The sequence below is a fragment of the Nomascus leucogenys genome, chromosome X, assembly GCF_006542625.1.
Source record: "Nomascus leucogenys isolate Asia chromosome X, Asia_NLE_v1, whole genome shotgun sequence".
Classification (NCBI taxonomy): domain Eukaryota; kingdom Metazoa; phylum Chordata; class Mammalia; order Primates; family Hylobatidae; genus Nomascus; species Nomascus leucogenys.
Genome location: NC_044406.1, coordinates 49,006,875 through 49,028,243, shown reverse-complemented (window position 1 = coordinate 49,028,243; position 21,369 = coordinate 49,006,875).

The window sequence follows — 21,369 nt, the reverse complement described above, 5'->3', positions numbered from 1 at the left end:
GAATCTTTAACCTTCAAATGATATATCCTATTGCTTGGTTAGTGAGACTGCCAATGAACTTTGGACCTTTTAAAAAATTCAGATATATATGCCTTATGCCAGACCCATTAAATCAGATCTCTTGGATGGGACCAAAGCTTCTCTCTCTCTCTCTCTCTCTCTGTGTGTGTGTGTGTTTCTACATATCTCTATATACAGTATATTTATGTATATATGTATATAGCATATTTATTTTAACTTCTTATGGAATTTTTCAAACATAAATAAAAGTAGAAAATATAGTATTCCCTACATAGTTGTCATCCAGATTCAATGTTTCAACACTCTGCTGTTTTAATTTTTACTTTTTTTACCCCCCACCCCACTTTATTTTTGTTTGCTGACTTCTTCCAAAAGAATATGTCAGTATTTACCTCTATAGACAAGGAATCTTTAAGAAAAAATGACCAAATTTTTATTATCAATCCACAAAATTAATAATAATTCTTTATTATCTGTTGTCTAGTTTAATTTGTATATTATACATTAAATCAGAATCCAAACAAGGTTCATACATTGTATTTGGTTGATATGCTTCTCTCATATCTCCTAATCTATGATAACTCTTCCCTTTCTTAATGTAGTATACACACTTTTCTCCATGTAACAGCATATTGAAATATTCCTACTGCTTTTTACAGCTGTACTGGACTTTGTTGGGCAAATGTACAATATTTTATTTAATCCCTCTCCTGGTGATCAATATTTGAGTTGTTTCTAGTCTTTGGCTATTACAAACAGTATTGCATGCCTGGTGGATGTCTTTTTACATTTTTGCCATTGTGTCTTTGGTATAAATTACTAGAGGTAAGATTGCTGGGTCAATTACTGTATATTTGATTTTGCTCTATTTTTAGGAGATCATGTTACTTTGATAATATTCTTTGCCTTCATCTCAACTTTAGTGCTGTTTTATAGGGAATGATGTCAATTACTAACCTGCTGCTTTGCTTGTCACTAGCTTTCTTTTCACCTCCTGCGACTTTCTTTCACTGGATAGATGACCAGCTTCAAAGTTTTGAGGTCTTTGTTCTTCATGATTATTAGGTTTGGAAGACTGTACACAGTCAAAAGCTAACTCACTTATAATTCAGTTTATTGGCACTGTTCAATTACATGTGTTACCCATTTGGTTGCAAATTTCCTGAATACTTCATGCTAAAAAATTGGCATCTACATTTTAAAATCCACAAACAGCAGCCCTTTGAGTCCCCTGTCCACCACTGCCCTAACTCTAATGTATCACAACTAAGATCACTGTTCCTAAGAAACCTACAAGAACAACAGTTGTACCTCCTTGAAGTTCCTGATTCAAACAGAATGATTCAGCAAATTTGGAGGAAAAAAGAAAACACTCTGTTACATATTTTAAAAATCAGATTCATTATTGATAGCAAACATATTCAAACTTAAAGCAGACACAAGGAGAACTTGAAATGTAAGAATGTAAGGATAGGCCAACATGCAAGCACCCTGCCATGCTGCCACTGCTGGCGCAAACACACAGATGCTGCTGCCCTGTTCCCATTGGCATCCCACCCCATCTGATGTGCATGTATTCTCACCACACTGCTGTAGCTGCTGGCACATGTAAGAGAGTACAGATCCTGCTGCCACCACTGACAAACCGCTTTGGCAAGCACCCCCATTGGAATGTTGCGGCCAGCAGACAGAATACCCCGGCCCTCAAGCAAAGCATGTTAATGACCTCAAGGGGCCAGAGAACAAAGCCAGGGGCCCAGGTACCAGCCCGACAGAGAGCACACAACCCAGGAATGCTGAGCTGGGCCTTAGCCCCCCTGAAATCTTCCAGAAAAGAAGCCAGTTGACTGAATCTAACTTATACCACAATCAAACTGTTATGGTTTGGCTGTGTCCCAATCCAGGTCTCATCTTGAATTCCCACGTGTTGTGGGAGGAACCTGGTGGGAGGTAATTGAATCATGGGGGACGGGTCTTTCCCATGCTATTCTCATGATAGTGAATAAGTCTCACAAGATCTGATGGTTTTAAAAACAGGAGTTCCCTTGCACATTCTCTCTTTGCCTGCTGCCATCCACGTAAGATGTGACTTGCTCCTCCTTGCCTTCCACCATGATTGTGAGGCCTCCCCAGCCATGTGGAAGTATAAGTCCAATAAACGTCTTTCTTTTGTAAATTGCCCAGTCTTGGGTATGTCTTTATCAGCAGTGTGAAAATGGACTAATACACGTACCCTCAAGGGCATCAAATAAGATGAAAGCAGCAGCAACAACAACAACAAAAACAAACCCCATCCAAATAACAGAAACTCTGAAGAGTGAAAGAACATTGGTCCACATGGGTCAGAAAGCATCAGCACAAGAACTCTTGCAATTCAAAATGCAAGAGTGCCTTCTTACCTCCAAAGGACTATACTACTTTCCCAGCAACAGTTCTTAACCAGGCTGAAATGCCCAAAATAACAGACATAGGATTTAGAATATGGATAGGAATGAAAATCATTAAGATTCCAGAGAAAGTAGAAACCTAATTCAAAGAATATAAGGAATATAATAAAATGATAAAGGAGTTGAAATATAAAATGACCATTTTAAGAAAAAACAAAACTGATTTGATAAAGGTGAAAAACTCACTACAAGAATCTCATAATACAATAGTAAGCATTAACAGAAGAATAGTCCAAGCTGAGGAAAGAATCTCAGAGCTCAAAGACCAGTTCTCCGTATTAACTCAGTCAGACAAAAATAAACAAAAAAATTAAAGTGAATGAACAAAACTTCCAAGAAACATAGGATTATGTAAAGATACCAAATCCACAACTCACTGACATCCCTGAAAGAGAGAGAAAGCAAGCATCTTGGAAAACATATTTGAAGATATCATCATGAAAATTTCCCCAACCTTGCTAGAGAGGCCAACACCTAAATTCAGGAAATATAAGATGACCATCCCCAAGACATAGTCATCAGATTCTCCAAAGTCAACATGAAAGAAAAAATATTAAAGGCAGCTAGAGAGAAGGGCAGGCCGTCTAGAAAGGGAACCCAACCCAATCAAGCTAACAGCGCACCTCTCAGCAGAAACTCCACAAACCAGAAGAGATTGGGAGCCTATATTCAGCATTCTATTTTTTTTTTTTTTGAGATGGAGTCTCGCTCTGTCACCCAGGCTGGAGTGCAGTGGCGCAATCTCGGCTCATTGCAAGCTCTGCCTCCCAAGTTCACGCCATTCTCCTGCCTCAGCCTCTCCCAGTAGCTGGGACTACAGGCGCCCGCCACCACGCCCGGCTAATTTTTTTGTATTTTTAGTAGAGACGGGGTTTCACCGTGGTCTCGATCTCCTGACCTCGTGATCCGCCCACCTCGGCATCCCAAAGTGCTGGGATTACAAGCGTGAGCCACCGCGCCTGGCCTAGCATTCTTAAAGAAAAGAAATTCTGACCAGGAATTTTGTATCCAGCCAAACTAAGCTTAATAAGCAAAGAAGGAATAAATAAGATCCATTTCAGACAAGCAAATGATAAGGGAATTCATTACTACCAGGCCTGCCTTACAAGAGGTCCTTAAGGGAGAGTTAAAATATGGAAACGAAAGATCGTTACTGCCACCAAAGAAACACACTAAGGTACATAGACCATTGACACTATAAAGCAACTACACGATCAAATGTACATGATAACTAGCTAACAACATGATGACAAGATCAAATTTGCGTATATCAATATGAACCTTGACTGTAAATGGGCTAAATGCTCCAATTAAAAGGCATAGAGTAGCAAGTTGTGCCTTGCCACATCTCACATGCAATGATACCCATAGGCTCAAAGTAAAGGGATGGAGAAATACCTAGCAAGCAAATGGAAAATAAACAAACAAACAATAGCAGGGGTTGCTATTCTAACTTCAGAAAAAAACAGACTTTAAACCAACAACAATCAAAAATGTCAAAGAAGGGCATTACATGGCGGTAAAGGGTTCAATTCAATGAGAAAATTTAACTATCCTAAATATATATGCATCCAGTATAGGATCACCTAGATTCATAAAACAAGTCTTAGAAACCTACAAAGAGATTTAGATAACCATACAATAATAGTAGGATGCTTCAACATCCCACTGACAATATTAGACAAATCATCAAGGCAGAAAACTAGCAAAGATATTTGGGACTTTAATATGACACTTGACCAGATAGACTTAACAGACATCTACAGAACTCTCACACCAAAACAACAGAATATACATTCTTGTCATCTGCACATGGCACATCTTCTAAAATCGACCACACAATCAGCCATAAAACTATTCTCATCAAATTCAAAGAAACTGAAATCACACCAAGCAGTCTCAGACCACAGTGCAATAAAAATAGAAATCAATTCTAAGATCTCTCAAAACCATACAATCACATGGAAATTAAAGAACCTACTCCTGAATGACTTTTAGGTAAACAATGAAACTGAGGCAGAAATCAAGAAATTATTTGAAACTAATGAAAACAAGGATACAACCTACTTTAATCTCTGGGACACAGCTAACACAATGGTAAGAGGAAAGTTTATAGTGCTAAACAATAACATAAAAAAGTTAGGAAGATCTCCAACCAGCAACCTAAAATCACACCTAGAGAAACGAGAGCAAACCAACCCCAAAGCTAGCAAAACAAACAAACAAACAAAAACAAACAAGAAATAACCAAAATCAGAGCTGAACTGAATAAAATTGAGATGCAGGAAACCATACAAAGAATCAACAAAACTAGAAGATGGTTCTTTGAAAGAATAAATAAGATTAATAGACTGCTAGCTAGACTAATAAAGAAAAAAAAGGGAAAAAGATCCAAATAAACACAATCAGAAATGACAAAGGGGACATTAACCACCAACCCCACAAAAGTACAAAAAACCTTCAGAGACTATTATGAACACCTCCATGCACACAAACTAGAAAACCTAAAAGAAATGGGTAAATTATTGGAAACATGCAACCTCCCAAGATTAAGACAGGAAGAAATTGAAATCCTGAACAGATCAATAGGTTTTGAATCAGTAATAATAATAATAATAAAAACCCTACCAACCAGAAAAAGCCCAGGACCAGACGGATTCACAGTCAAATTCTACCAGACATACAAAGAAGAGCTGGTACCATTCCTACTGAAACTATTCTAAAAAATTGAAGAGAGAGCATCCTCCCTAACTCATTTTATGAGGTCAGTGACATTCTGATACCAAAACCTGGCAGACACACAACAACAACAAAAACCTTCAGACCAATAACTTTGATGAACCTAGACACAAAAATTCTCAATAAAATACTAGCCAACTGAGTTTAGCAGCATATCAAAAAGCTAATCCACCACAATCAACTAAGCTTTATCCCTGGGATGCAAGGTTGGTTCAACATATGCAAATCAATAAATGTGATTGATCATATAAGCAGAAGGAAAAACAAAAATCACATGATCATCTCAGTAGATGCAGAAAAGGCTTTTGATAAAATTCAGTGCTGCTTTATGTTAAAAACCTTTTAACAAACTAGGCATTGAAGGAACATACCTCAAAATATTAAGAACACTCTATGACAAATCCACAGCCAAAATCATACTAAACAAGCCAAAACTAGAAGCATTCCCCCTGAGAACTGGAACAAGAAAAGGATGCCCACTCTCACCATTCGTATTCAACATAGTATTGGAGGTCCTAGCCAAAACAACTGATCAAGAGAAAGAAATAAAAGGTATCCAAATAGGAAGAGAGAAAGTCAAACTATCTTTCTTCACGTACTTTATGATTTTATAACTAGAAAACCTCGTAGTCTCTGCCCAAAAGCTCCTGGATCTGATAAACAATTTCAGCAAAGTTTCAGGATACAAAATCAATGTACAAAAATCACTAGCATTTCTATACCCCAACAACATCCAAGCTGAGTGCCAAATCAAGAATGCAATCCCATTCACAATAGCCACAGAAAAAAATAAAATACCTGGGAATTCAGCTAACCAGGGAGGTGAAAAATCTCTACAAGAATTAAAAACATTACTGCAAGAAATCAGAGATGACAGAAAAAAATGGAAAAGCATTATATGCTCATGGATAGGAAGAATTAATATCGTTAAGATGACCATACTCCCCAAAGCAATTTACAGAATCAATGTTATTCCTATCAAATTACTGATGACTTTATTTACAGAATTAGAAAAACTATTCTGAAATTCATATGGAACCAAAAACAGGAGAGAGAGAGAGCCCAAAGAGCCAAAGCAATCCTAAGCAAAAAGAACAAGGCTGGAAGCATCACATTATCCGACTTCAAACTATACTACAAGGTTACAATAACGAAAATGATATAATAATAACAAAGACATGTAGACCAATGGAACAGAATAGAGAGCCCAGAAATAAAGCCATACATCTATAGCCATCTGATCTTTGACAAAGCTGACAAGGAAAAGCAATAATGAAAGGATTCCCTATTCAATAAATGGTAATAGAATAACTGGCTAGCCATATGCAAAAGATTGAAACTGGACCCCTTCCTTATATCATATATATAACCAACTCAAGATAGATTAAAGACTTAAATGTAAAACCTAAAACTATAAAAACCCTAGAAGAAAACCTAGGCAATACCATTCCGGACACAGGCTCCAGCAAAGGTTTAATGACCAAGATGTGAAAAGCAAATCCACAGCCAACAACATACTGAACAGGAGCAAACGCAAAAATTGACAAATGGGAAATAATTAAACTAAACAGCTTCTGCACAGTAAAGCTATCAACAGAGTAAACAGACAACCTGCAGAATGGGAGAAAATATTTACAAACTATGCATCCGCAAAGGTCTAATATCCAGCATCTATAAGGAACTTACCCTTACAATTTAAAAAAAAAACCATTAAAAAGTGGACAAAGGACATAAGCAGACACTTTTCAGAAGACGACGTACACATGACCAACAAGCATATGAAAAAATGCTGAATATCACTAATCATTAGATAAATGCAAATCAAAACCACAAAAAGATACCATCTCATACCAGTCAGAATGGCTATTATTAAAAAGTCAAAAAGTAACAGATGCTGGAAAGGTTGTGGAGAAGAGGGAATGTGTAAACACTACTGGTGGGAATGTAAATTAGTTCAGCCATTGTGGAAAGCAGTATGGTGACTTCTTCTAGAACTTAGAAATACCATTCAACCCAGCAATCCCATTACTGAACATATACCCAAAGGAATATAAATTGTTCTGTCATAAAGACACATGCATGTGTATGTTCACTGCAGCACTATTCACAATAGCAAAGACATGGAATCAACCTAAATGTCTGTCAACGACGGACTAAAGAAAATGTGGCAAATATACATCATGGAATACTGTGCAGCCATTAAAAAAGAACGAGATCATGTCCTTTGCAGGAACATGGATGGAGCTGGAGGCTGTTATCCTAAGTGAACTAATGCAGGAACAGAAAACCAAATACTGCATGTTCTCACAAGTGCGAGCTAAGCATTGTGTCCACATGGACACAAAGAAGGAAGCAATAGACACTGGGAACTCCTTGAGGGTGGAAGGTGGGAGGAGGGTGAACATCAAAAAACTGCCTATTAGGTACTATGCTTATTATCTGGGTGATGAAATAATCTGTGCACCAAACCCTCACAACATGCAATTTACCTGTATAACAAACCTGCACATGTATCCCTGAAACTAACATTAAAGTAAAAAAAAAAAAAAGAACAGCAATTACTAAAAATGTTCATAGCAAATAGGAACAAGTTTTTATAGTTTTTATGGATAAGTGGCAGTCCAAACATTCAAAGCACAATCTTCATATTAAAATATTCATGTTCTCTAACCCATAATTGTACTTTACCTGAAGCTTGGATAGACTGGGCCAAGTCACAGCTAAATGGGCTAAATAGGCATCTTGGCAGGTGAGGGGACCTTGGCATAAGCCAATGATGGCTCTTTCCACTCCCTGGTACAAAATATTTGTGATGATGCTTTCCAATCAAATGCTGGTGACTCTTGGGCGTATAAGGAAAAATATTATGTTGTAAGTTGATTTCAGGCAGAAAATGGTATATTCTTTCTTTTCTGGTCTCATACTTCTAGAAGTCATATCAAAATGTTGGTTAGAAATTGAAGATGTCCCATTAACCATTTGTAAACTAAATATGACTTTGAAGTTTTAAAGATCTGGGTCTAACCTCAACCTCTCAGGAGCTGTGTAAACTTGTTCACGATTTAAGCATCCTGAACTCCTTTTACTCGTGTATAGTTGTAATGTAAGGCCTAAAAGTAAGGCTCAATATTATGTTCAGCCGTGATAGCTGGTAAAATTAGAAGGGCTTTGTATGCACTAATTACAAGTTTTCCTCCCTACTCTGCTCCTATGGATACAGTCCGGAGACAAACAACTCTCCTTATCACAGGAACCAGGCACAGTTTCTATATATCTTTGAGTAGTGGGTTACAGTTTCCTGACAGTTAATGGAATTGTTCAAACAAGCCAATTACATCCTCCCATGGTAACCAGGGGGCACCCCATCCTATACTTGATACTACAAAGCTTGCTTCCTATAGCCCCTAGTTGTTCACTGTGTTCTGGAGTACAATCTTCATGTGGCCCTGCATGCCGTGGTGTCTTCCTCCCCTGAGCTATGAGTATATGTAAGAAGCTGCTATCACTCTCATGTGACTAGTATCAGGTGTTGTGAGTTCAGCCATCCCCATAACCCAAGGTTAGGAACCCCTCCCTCACCATCAGAGTGAATAGAAGGCTATTAAAGCAATATCTCATAGGGCTGTTGTCAGGAATAAATTGAATTAAGTGAAATACTTGGAGGTAAAGATCTGTGTAACTTCTCTCAAAATATTTTGAAGTACTAAAGAGGAGAGAAAGAAGAGTTTCTGACCTCAAGGCATTCAAAGCATAATGGAAGAGAGACATCACACAGCACAATAATCCTTGATTCACACTTAAGAGTGAAGGTGTAGAGGTAAACCCAGGGTTCTCAGTGAGCCAAAGGAAATTAGACAAATAAGGCATAAATCCCTTAGCTCAGTTTCTGGCGCATAGTAAGGGCTTAATAAATACTAGGCTGAGTTGAATTTGAAGGACTAATAGCCATTACTAGATGAAAAAAGCATTTTACAAAATGTGAAAGCCCCTAATTTATTTCTAAGGATTAGTATTCATTCTTGGTTTTTCCAAGAATATATTTTCTAGGAGAAAATAATCAATTTAGATGAACAGAATAATGTGGCTTCTTTATATTAAGCAGTTCCACAGTTTAAATGTTCATACCACTGTCGTGAAAATCCCCAAAGTATCCTATAAAAACACACAGAATTCAACCATTTTGGCAGCCCTGGCATGTTTGTTAGGCAATTAGGACCACAACTGACTTCACAGATTTTGTTCGCTTGCTTGCTTGCTTGTTTGTTTCACGTTTTGTTTCCTTTGGGTTTCTTTTAAAGGCTTCCCTTAGACACTGCACCATTTTGTTAATAAGTAAAAAATACAGGCAGTATCCAGAATGCAGTGTGATAAATATCACTTCTGTCTTGTGATGTCTCATCAAAGACGACCTATATGCAGTAGATTTTCTAATAGCACTATCTTCTTGTGAACTTGGGTTTAATTGACAATTATCTGCTACCTTTGGCTGTTTATTTCTGGTTATCAGATAAAAGGGAAGTATGGTGGAGTAGAAAGAGACCCATTCAGGTGTTACCAGATGGTCTTTTGTGTCAGTTCTGCCCTTAGCTAATTTTAGAAACTAGAGAATAGCTCTTAACCTCTGGCAGCTTCAGTTTCTTTCTTCTGTGAAATGAAGTATTGGGCTGAACTCAGAGATCCCTTATAACTCTTACAGGCTGTGAATGTGAGAGTCAGAGTTAGGGGTTTGGAGCCTGACAGATTTGGTTTAACATTTTGATTTGTCACTCATTAGCTCAGGGATCTGCATAAACTCTCCTTGAGGGTTATTTTGCTCATCTTACATAAGTTTTATTACCTTTATTTTACTAAGAGTTGACTAATATTTTTAAACCATCAGTAATCTTGTTGTCTATACTTTCAAAATAATTCCAGAACCTGACCAAATCTTATTACCTTCAAGCCACCATCATCTCTTGCCTTGATTATTCCAATAGCATCCTAATTAGCCTCTGTAGCTTCCATGTTGTCTTACCCACCCCAACAGTCTGTTTTCAGTGTATCAGACAGAGTGATCCCTTTAAAATATATCAACTCATGCCATTTTTCTGTTGAAAATTCCCCAGTGGTTTCCCACCTCACTCAGAGTGAAAGTTCAAACCCTTACCATGGCTGATGAGGTTCCACATGATAAGGGTTCCTGCTGCTTCCTCTCTTGTGACTCTCTCTCTAATTACTCCCCTTTAGCAATACCTGCCTTCTTTATGTTTCCTAAATACTTTGCCTTCAGATATCCAATAGGGGCATCCCTTCATTGAAGGGAAGTCTTTTCAAATCTTACCTTATTAGAGATGACTTTTTTCTATTATCTTTAAAATAGCATTCCCCAACCTCCATCCCATTGCTCCCCACCTCCCTTACTCAATTTCATTTTACTTTACAGCATTTATCATCATTTTCTGTCTCCCTTTGACTCAAATGGAAGTTTCATGAAAGCAGGAACTTCATTTCATTCACAGAGGTAGCCTCATCTCTTACAATAGCACCTGGCACATAGCAGGCACTCAATAATTATTTGTTGATCAAATTAATAAGCTATATAAATCTTTGGGCACTCAGTAAATGCCACTTCTCAATGACCTCTTAGAAACAAAATATTTGGCACCCTTTCATCCTGTTATTTGATTAAAATGCAATGCTGGACATACCCTCGTTTTAGCTCTGACGTGTAAAGAGTTAGGAAGTTGTCACTCCCACCCTTACAAGAAGAAAAATATAGACAAAGTAATCAACAACTTTTCCTGAACCCACTAGAGAGCCAAATTCTATAATCTGGTGATTAACTCTCAGTGTTTATTGGGTCTGTATCTCAGGGATGTAACATGCACAAGTATTTCTCCAGTGTCACAGTTTTCCTTTTTCCTTGTAGGACAAATTGTCACCCTGAAATCTGTATAGACAGGTGTATCCAAAGAGTCACAGCTGAGATATGCTAATTTGAAGCAGGAGTCTCTGGAGACAGAAACTGATAGGAACATTTAAATAGTAATTTGATGAATTGTTGGCACCTCAATATAGTCTAACATGAAAGTAAGAAACTCATGGGGTTTCAGTCATAGAGGGGCCCCACAGTTTTGTGGATTTTGCCTCCAGGAACCCACCAAATTCTTTTAGGGAATATTGAAGAAAGATCCCCTTGTGGCAGAGAAATGGGAAGCATAATCATTGTGAAATTATCTCAGGGCCTTTTCCGTAAGAAAATGTTGCAGTCAGAAAGGTAGGAGGGGCCAAGGGAGAAAATAAAGCTGTGCCACTGCAGAAATACTTGTGAAGACTACGTCCCTGAGACATAGGCCTACTAAAACACTAAGAGTTAATCACCAGATTATAGAATGCTCCCCTGTGACATATTTGCCAGCACCCCAAGAGGGCTCCAGTATGATAGTGGATTATAGCTGAAAGAGCTGCAAGACACAAACTATCTTTGAGCAGGAGAACTTTGGGAAACAAAGTCAAGAGAGGAGACAAAAACAAAGACATTAGAAGATTTTGAAATCTCTGGCACCTGTAGCTATGGGAAATTTTAAACACAGCCCAACTTCTAGTCATATTAACATGAATCCTCACATTAAAGGCCTACTTACCTCAATTCCTATTTTCCAATATAAACTATCTGATTTTCAACAACAAACTACAAGGGAAATATAGCTTAAAAAGACAAAGCAATCATCAGAACAAGACACAAATATGACACAGATGTTGGAATTATCAGACAGAGAATTTAAAATAATTATGATGATGTGTCAAGGGCTCTAATGGAGACAGTAGACAACATACAAGGACAGATGAGTAGTACAAGCAGAGAGATGGAAACTTTAAGAAAGAATCAAAAGGAAATGCTAGGACTTTTAAAAAGTAACAGCGATGAAGGATATCTTCAATGGACTCATTGGTAGATTTGACATGAAAGAGGGAAGAGTCAGTGAGCTTGATGACAGGATCATAGAACCTTCTCAAACTGAAATGCAAGGAGAATAAAGAATGGGTGAAAAAAAGAAAAGAACATTTAACACACACATACCAGGAGAGTAGAGAGACAATGAAGCAAAAGAACAATTTGAAGTAATAATGGCTAAGATCTTTCCAAAATTAATTACAGACACCAAACCACAGATCAAGGAAGCTCAGAGAATACCAGCAGGAAAAATCTCTGCCCCCACAGCCCACCATGAAGTCCTCACACCTTGGTATATCATAATGAAACACAGAAAACCAAACACAGAGATAAAATCTTGAAAGAAGCCAAACAAGTGTGTGTATCGGGGGGCACGGGGGTTGGGAGCTGAAGGGAAGAGAAAACATCTTACCTATAGAGGAATAAGGATAAGAAAGTTTATAGCAGCACAATTTGCAATTGCAAAAATATGGAACCAGCCTAAATAACCATCAACCAATGAATGGATAAAGAAAATGTGGTATATTTATACCATGGAATACTACTTAGTCATAAAACAGACCAAAATAATGGCATTTGCAGCAACCTGGATGGAGCTGGAAACCACTATTCTAAGTGAAGTAACTTAGGAATGGAAAACCAAACATCATATGCTCTCACTTATAAGTGGGAACTAAGCTATGAAGGCACAAAGGCATAAGAATGATATAATGAACTTTGGAGACATGAGGAGAAGTGTGGGAGGGGGAGTGAGGGATAAAAGTCCACACACTGGGTACAGTGTACACTGCTTGGGTGATGAGTGCACTAAAATCTCAGAAATTCCCACTAAAGAACTTATCCATGTGACCAAAACCCACCAGTTCCCCCAAAACTATTCAAATAAAAAATAAAAAAGAACTACAGTGACTATTTCATCAGAAACTGTGTTGCAAGAAGAGAGTGGAGTGAAATATTTAGTGCTGAAAGAAAAAAAACTCACCAATCTAGAATTCTATATCAAAAAAATTATCTTTCAAATGTGAAAAAGATACTGCTATAAGAATAAAAAGTCAAGGCACATACTGAGAGAAAATATCTGTAAAATACATATTTAATGAAGAACTTATGTCTAAAATATACAAAGAACTTTAAAAACTCAACAATAAGAAAACAAACAATTCAATTTAAAAATGGGCAAAAGATCTGAACAGATTCCCCACCAAAGAAGGTATACAGATGGCAAAGAAGCCTATGAAAAGACACTTGCCATCATTTTTCAAGCAAATTAGAAAAATGCAAATTAAAACAGCAATATGATACTACCATATAAGTACTATAAAGGCTAACACCAACAATCTAACAATACTGATTGGTGGCAAGGATGAAGAACAAAAAAAACCCTGTCATTTATTGCTGGTGGGGATACAAAAAGGTACGGCCATTTTGAAAAACATTTTGGCAGTGTCTGACAAAGGTAAACATAGTCTTACCCTACAATCTATCAATTGGACTTCTAGGTATTTACCCAAAGGAGTTGAAAATTTATGTCCACATAAAAGTCTGCACATCAATGTTTATAGCAGATGATTGGAGGTGCAGCAAGATGGTAGAATAGAAGGCTCTACCAATCATCCCCCACAAAAGGACGCCAATTTAACAACTATCTACACTCATAAAACACCTTCATGAGAAGCAAAATCAGACAAACAAAAGCTGTGGGATTTTATCAATACCAGACTGGTCCTACAAAAAATGCTGAAGGGAGTATTTCAATCAGAAAGAAAAAGACATTAATGAGCAATACGTAATCACCCGAAGTACAAAACTCGTAATAGTAAGTACACAGAAAAACACAGAATATTATAACACTGTCATTTTGGTGTGCAAACTACTCTTATCCTAAGTCAAAAGACTAAACAATGAACCAATCAAAAATAATAACTACAACAACTTTCCAAAGCATAGTATAATCAAATATAAATAGAAACAACAAAATTTAAAAAGTGGGGGGATGAAGTTAAGGCATAGAGTTTTTACTAGTTTTCTTTTTGCTTTTTTGTTTATGCAAACAGTGTTAGGTTGTTATCAGCTTGAAATAAGGGGTTATAATATTGAATTTGCAAGCCTCATGGTAACCTCAAACCAACAAACATATGACTAATATACAAAAACTAAAAAGAGACTAAATCATATCACCAGAGAAAATCACCTTCTTTAGAGGAAGACAAGAAGGGAAGAAAGAAGGAAGGAAGAGAAGACTACAAAACAACCAGAAAACAAATAAAAAAATGGCAGGAGTAAGTCCTTACTTATCAATAATAACATTGAGTGTAAATGGACTAAATGCTCCAATCAAAAGACATAGACTGACTGACTGAATGAAATATCAAGACCCATTGATCTGATGCCTACAAGAAACACACTTCATATATAAAGACACACATAGGCTGAAAACAAAGGGATGGAAAAATATATTCCATGCCAGTATAAACAAAAAAAGAGCAGAAATCACTATACTTATATCAGACAAAATATATTTCAAGACAACAACTATAAGAAGAGATAAAGAATGTCACTATATAATGATAAAGGTGTCAATTCAGCAAGAGGATATAAGAATTTTAAATATATGTGCACCTAACATGGGCATATCCAGATATATAAAGGAAATATTATTAGAGCTAAAGAGAGGGATAGGCCCCAATACAGTAATAGCTGGAGACTTCAACACCCTACTTTCAGCACTGGACAGATCTTCCGGACAGAAAATCAACAAAGAAACATTGGACTTAATCTGCACTATAGACCAAATGAATCTAATAGATACAGAACATGTTATTCAATGGATACAGAATACACATTCTTTTCCTCAGCAAATGGATCATTCTCAGAGATAGACCAAATGTTATGTCACAAAAAAGTCTTAAAACATTCAAAAAATTGAATTAATACCACGCAGCTTCTCTGAACACAATGGAATAAAGCTAGAAATTAATAACAAGAGAAATTCTGGAAGCTATATAATACATGAAAATTAAAACAATATGCTTCTGAATGATGAGTGGATCAATGAAGAAATTATTAAGAAAATTAAAAAATTTATTGAAACAAATGATAATGGAAATACAACATACCAAAACCTATGTGATACAGCAAAAGCATACTCAGAGGGAAGTTGATAGCTAGAAGTGCCTATATCAAAAAGAGGAAAAACTTCAAATAAACAATCTAGAGGAAATGAACAAACCTCTAGACATACACAACCTACCAAGATTGAACCATGGAGAAATGCAAAACCTGAATAGACCGATAACAAATAATGAGATAGAAATGATAATAAGAATTCTCCCAGTCAAGAAAAGCCTGGGACTCAATGGCTTCACTGGTGAATTCTATCAAACCCTTAAAGAAGAACTAATACCAATCCTACTCCACCTATTCTGAAAAATAGAGGAGGAGGGAATACTTCTAACCTCATTCCATGAGTCTAGTATTACCCTGATACCAAACCAAACACAGACATATCAAAAGAAAAAAGCAAAAAAAAAACAAAAAACAAAAACAAAAACAAAAAAACACTACAGGCCAATATCTCTCTGAAGAATACTGATGCAAAAAATCCTCAACAAAATACTAGTAAATTGAATTAAATAACACATAGCATGTTCTCATTGATTTGCAGGATCTAAAAATCAAAACGATTGAACTAATAGACATAGAGCATAGAAGGAGAGTTACCAGAGGCTGGGAAAGGCAGTGGGGGGCTTAGGGTAAGATGGGGATGGTTAATGGGTACAAAAATAGTAAGAATGAATAATTCTTAGTATTTGATTGTAAAACAGGGTAACTATAGTTGATAATAACTTACTTGTATATTTAAGATAACTAAAAGTGTGTAATTGGATTGTTTATAAGCAAAGGATAAATACTTGAAGGAATGGATATCCTTCATTATGTGATTATTACACGTTGAATGCCTGTATCAAAACATCTCATGTACCCCAAAAACATACACACTTATGTACCCACAAAAATTGAAAATAAAAAATTTAAAATTAAAAAATGTTTATAGCAGGTTTATTTGTGAATAATCACCAAAAACTAGAAGCAACAAAAATGTCCTTCAATAGGTAAAGGAATAAGCAAACTGTTCCACATCATATAATGTAATACTATTGAGTGATGAAAAGGAATGAGTTATCAAGCTATGCAAATACAAAGATGTAAATGCATTTTGCCTAGTGAAAGAAGCTAGTTTGCAAAGCTACATTTGGTGTGATTCCCTTTATATGACATTCTGAAAAAGGCAATACTCTAGACACAGGTCAGTGATTGCTAGAGGTTCAGTGGAGGTGGGGGAAGGTTGAATGTGTGAATCACAGGGGATTTTTTTTTTAAGGCAGTGAAGCTATTCTGAATGAGACTGTCATGGTGGATACACAATGCTGTATACTTGTCAAAACCCATAGAACTAGAGCCCAAAGAATGGACTTTAATGTATGCAAATTTAAAAACCATTTAGGAGATCAGTGGATCTCAGAATGGAATGCAGAATGTGATTTAAAAAAATCCAACTCTATTACACATGTGTTAAACAACATAACTGAAGGGGGGTAGAGGAAATGTGCAAGGTAATGGGTAGAGTCTATAAGACTAAAGATAAAAGGAACTGTACATAAGCACTACTCTAAATGATAAAGTTGTTTCCCATTGGGATATGGGTTAACAATTCTTAAACTACTATACATGGATACTAGGATTACACAATAAGGAAATGGACGGCAGATGGTGGGAGCTAGTTTTCTCATTGTTGGAGCAGAAAGGTTACAGATAAGGAGAAAAGAGTAGAATAATTCATGTGGTAATGGATTGGAATTAAAGACATTAGTATGAACTCATGATTAGTTTACTGTAGACACAGATCGATACATATAGAAATGTTTACAGATATGTGTATATACAGCATTTATATATACAAATGTATTTCCTTGTGCTGTCAGTTTACAAGGCTAGAACCAAAAACACTGCAGTAACGGTGGTCACACATAGTGCACAGATCTTGGTTTCTAATACCATTTTTCGATAAAATAAACCAGGGCTCCTGGGAGAAATGGCTGATTCTAGGACTGGGGGCAGGAAATATGCAGATGATCCTGGAACATTTTGTACTGCTAGAAAATAAGAAAGTACTCATAAAAAAGAAAAGAAAAGAAAATCCACAGTGGCGGAAGTATGTCAGAAAGACGCAGGAGTCAACTGAAAGAGCTCCCAATGGCTGAAAGTGGAATGATTTGAGGATCAAAATAAATAAAGCAGTATTGGATTATAAGCCAAAGTATAAAATAAATATCCATGAGTTCGTACTGACATAATAAATGATTGAATAAATAAATGGGGAAGAATATACAAAAATCCCATGTAGAAGAATTCCAGATAATTTATGTAGATACTCCCCTTCAAGAATTCTCACTTATAGGTGGACACTAAAACAATCAAACTCAAAGCTGCAGAGAGTAAAATGGTGGTTACCAGAAGCTGGGGTTTAGGGGGAATGGTGAAATGATGGTCAAATGATACAAAGCCTCAATTAGGCAGGAGGAATAAGTTTTTTTTTTCTTTTTTTGCTTTGAGATATATTGCACAGTGTGGTGAATGTAGTAAAAATAATATCAAACATTTAAAAATTGCTAAGAGACTAAATTTTAAATGGTCTCAGCACAAAAAATATTAGGTATTTGAGGTGATGGATAGGTTAATTAGCTTGATTTTATTATTCCACATTGTATTCATAAGTCAGAACATCATTTTGTACCCCATAAATAGGTGTAACTATAATTTGTCAATTTATATTTAAAAAACAAATTAAAAAATAAACAATATATTAATATCGGTTCATTAACTGTTACAAATGCGCTATACTAATGTATGATATTAATAATAGGGGAAACTGGGTGTGGGATGTTTTGGAACTCTGTACTATCTTAATAACTTTTCTGTAAGTCCAAAACTATTTTAAAATTAAAGAAAGTTTATTTAAAATTGCAATGCCAAAATAGAATATTCAATTTTTTTTTTAGATATGAGACCTTTATTTTTTAACACAAAGGAGTTGCTCTGGAATCTATTGCTAGGGCAGAGCATTGGGAATTCAATGCGCTGGTATTATTCACAAAGTCCAGATTTTATCAGCAAAGTCTTCCCATCTTGTTCCTCTGCCTTTATTAGCATTTGCAACTCTCTCAATTTAGCATCGTTCACAATGTCACTACCATGCTGGTTATTTCCTCTTCCAGATCATTAAGTTAAAATAGACCAGCTCCGACACCACACCCTATGGCAGTTTTGAGACCTTGTACTTCAAATGGCTGCAGATCTGTGAAGTTAGAAACCAGCTAAATAATGATTATCTGTAAATGGCAATTTCCTAACTTAATTGGTTGAATTTCATTCTGCAGGTGGTGATATTAAAGCAAACACTTTCCTGCTGTCCAAACAGACACACTCTGGTTCTGAATTATGATGGAAAGGTAACCAAGTGAGCTTGCTGTGGCATATTATTTGTCACTCCCCAGGGCTAATTGTTTGTATCTTAGAAAGCTGATCATTATCAGATCAATATTTCCATGATCCTCTTTTATCACTTTATACTACTTTCCTGTATGTAGAGTGTACTTGTTTTAGGTTTCCCCATAGTAGAAACTAAACCACATGTCTGTCACCAACTACATTCTTCCTCTGGACTTACTAGTCATACAGAAAAGTACCCCTATTGCAGGCATAAAGCTCAATGAATTCTTAAAAGGTGAACACACTCTTGTAATCAGTGTAATCAGGACCCAGATCAAGAAACAGAACATTACCAGCACCCAGAAACCCGTCCAAGCTTCACCTGCCACATCCTCAACATCAAAGAGTAACCACTATCCTGATTTTGAAATCATAGATTCATTTTGACTATTTATTGCATGTTTTAAACAAATTGAATTATAGCGTCCATTGGGTCTGACTTCTTTTGCTTAACATTAAGTTTGTGATATTCATCCATGTGTTGCATGTAGTTGCAGATAATTCATTTACATGGCTGTATAGCATTCCATTGTGTAAATATACCAGAATTTATCTGTTCAATTGCTGTTGTGCGTTTGGGTGGTTTCTAGTTTTTGACTTTTAAGAATAGTGCTGCTATTTAACCTTCTAGTTAGCATGTATTTTTCGGTGACCATATGAATGCATTTTTGTTGGGTATTGTTTAGCTTTGGCAGATATGTTAGGCAGTGTATAATTAAATACTTGGAGCTGAAATTCAGATAAACCTGGTCTTAAATTTGGCTCTACTACTTACTAGGAACTTGGACAAGTTACCCAACCTCTCTAGGCCTTGCCTCTTGTAGTCTGTCAAGTGAAGATTTAAAAAGTTCCTGCCTCATAGGGCTGCTGTTCATATTAAAAGAAATAATGTACGGCCATGATTTAATACAGTGCTTCGCATAGAGCAAGCATCAATAAATGTCAACCATTGTGATTTTTTACTGTTATTTATTGAAAAATTGTTCAATGTTATTTACATTGCAAACAAAGGTGAAATAAACAGATTATTTACAGAAACGTTTTTCACTTGTAAGATCTTGAAAAAATGTGTTCCGACCCTGTGAATACTATTCTTAAGACCTCTCCACCCAGCCACGCCCCAGCTATTGTTCCTTACTCCCTCAAATTCTTAGCCCAAGGACATGCTTGCAGTTAAACCTTCCTCATCCCACAGGCTGCCATAGAAGCTGAGAAGAAAATAAGGGGAATAAGTCTTCATTTCTGTCACAGTTTCCTTGTGGGAAGGACTGAAAGGATATTTGATACCTGGGACTCACTGCCAAATTTGTATCTATTTTGAACACTTCATCTATCCTAGATTATTCAGACCAGATCTTCATTATTAAAAATATATTTCATAGTATTATGCAAATACTATGCGGTTCATGTTGAAAATGTCACATATAAAAGATACCCATATCTTTTTGTGTAAAAAAAAGCACTCTTTTTCTTTCAATATAAATAATTCATGCTTTTGTTACAGGTAGTTAGGCATGGGTGGGGCAGGAGAGGGCTCTCCCCCCACCCACTAGAAAAGTCAGGTGATGATTTGGCAATTATCGCATTGCCTCTTTTAAAATGATAATTCGGCAGCCAGGGAGAGACTGGTGGTCCACACCTGTTAATTATTAATTAAAACTGTTAACTGAATGCAGACGCCAGGGAGAAACAGCTTCTTGAGCATGCATATTAAGAGACAAAAATGGCGAAGTATGATCTTCCAGGTACATTCCACTGGAAAAAGGAAGAAAGCCTCAGATGGGCATGCCTGTAACTCCCTAAACACACTGCATGAGCTCACTTCTCAAGAGTAAGGAGGGCTCTGCATGCCGGCAGCCCACTGTAAGAGAAGAATCATGGTAAAGAGGCAAGCTTATGAAAGTCCCAGGATCACAGTTAAATGGGGCACTTGACCGCTCTTTAACCTTTCACGTGCACGCTTGGGTCTTTTCCAAGCGCAGCTGACTTTCTTTCCTGTTCTAAGGCCTTTTAAAATAAACTTCTCTTCCTGCTGTGGAACTCTGTGTCTCTGTCTCTTTTTCTGCTTTTGTCCCTCAGTCGAATTCTTTCTTCTGAGGAGGCAAGGACTGAAGTTGCTACAGACCCCTAAGGACAGACCATCGGTAACTCTGGGTAAATCAGATCTCTTCCACGGGTAAGACTTTCTTTTTTTTTTTTTTTTTTTTTTTTTTTTGTGGAGACGGAGTCTCGCGCTCTCACCCAGGCTGGAGTGCAGTAGCGCGATCTCGGCTCGCTGCAAGCTCCGCCTCCCGGGTTCACGCCATTCTCCTGCCTCAGCCTCTCCGAGTAGCTGGGACTACAGGCGCCCGCCACCACGCCCGGCTAATTTTTTGTATTTTTAGTAGAGACGGGGTTTCACCGTGGTCTCCATCTCCTGATCTCGTGATCCGCCCACCTCGGCCTCCCAAAGTGCTGGGATTACAAGCGTGAGCCACCGCGCCCGGCCACGGGTAAGACTTTCTATAAAAATATTGAAAAATACAAGAAGTAGTTTTGTATGCTGTAAATATTCTTGTATGAGAAGAAGAAAATGAAAAATATTCGTAATCCTATTGCCCAGAGATTTCTGGGTAGTCTTTTCAGACTCAAATAAGTAATTTTTCAATTACAAAAGTGTGGAAAATTTGTTAAAACATA